The sequence below is a fragment of the Corvus brachyrhynchos genome, unplaced genomic scaffold (assembly GCF_000691975.1).
Source record: "Corvus brachyrhynchos isolate BGI_N302 unplaced genomic scaffold, ASM69197v1 scaffold1061, whole genome shotgun sequence".
NCBI lineage: Eukaryota > Metazoa > Chordata > Aves > Passeriformes > Corvidae > Corvus > Corvus brachyrhynchos.
The window spans coordinates 61,844-62,092 of NW_008236140.1; positions in this window are offsets into that span (position 1 = coordinate 61,844).

Below are 249 nucleotides of genomic sequence, written 5' to 3' on the forward strand. Positions count from 1 at the left end.
CCGGCGGTGGCACCCGTGGGACGGGCCCGCAGGGACGGGACACCCGGGATGTGGGAACGGGACACCGGGAACGGGACACCGGGATGGGACCACCGGGACGGGGGGAGCCGGGGGTGACTTCGGGGAGAGGCCATGGGGACATCGCTGCTGGGACCGCGGGGACGGGACCACCGGGCTGTGGGGACACCGGGGACCGGACACCGGGGATGGGACACCGGAGGCACCGCTGCTGGGGACGAGGAGCGACGG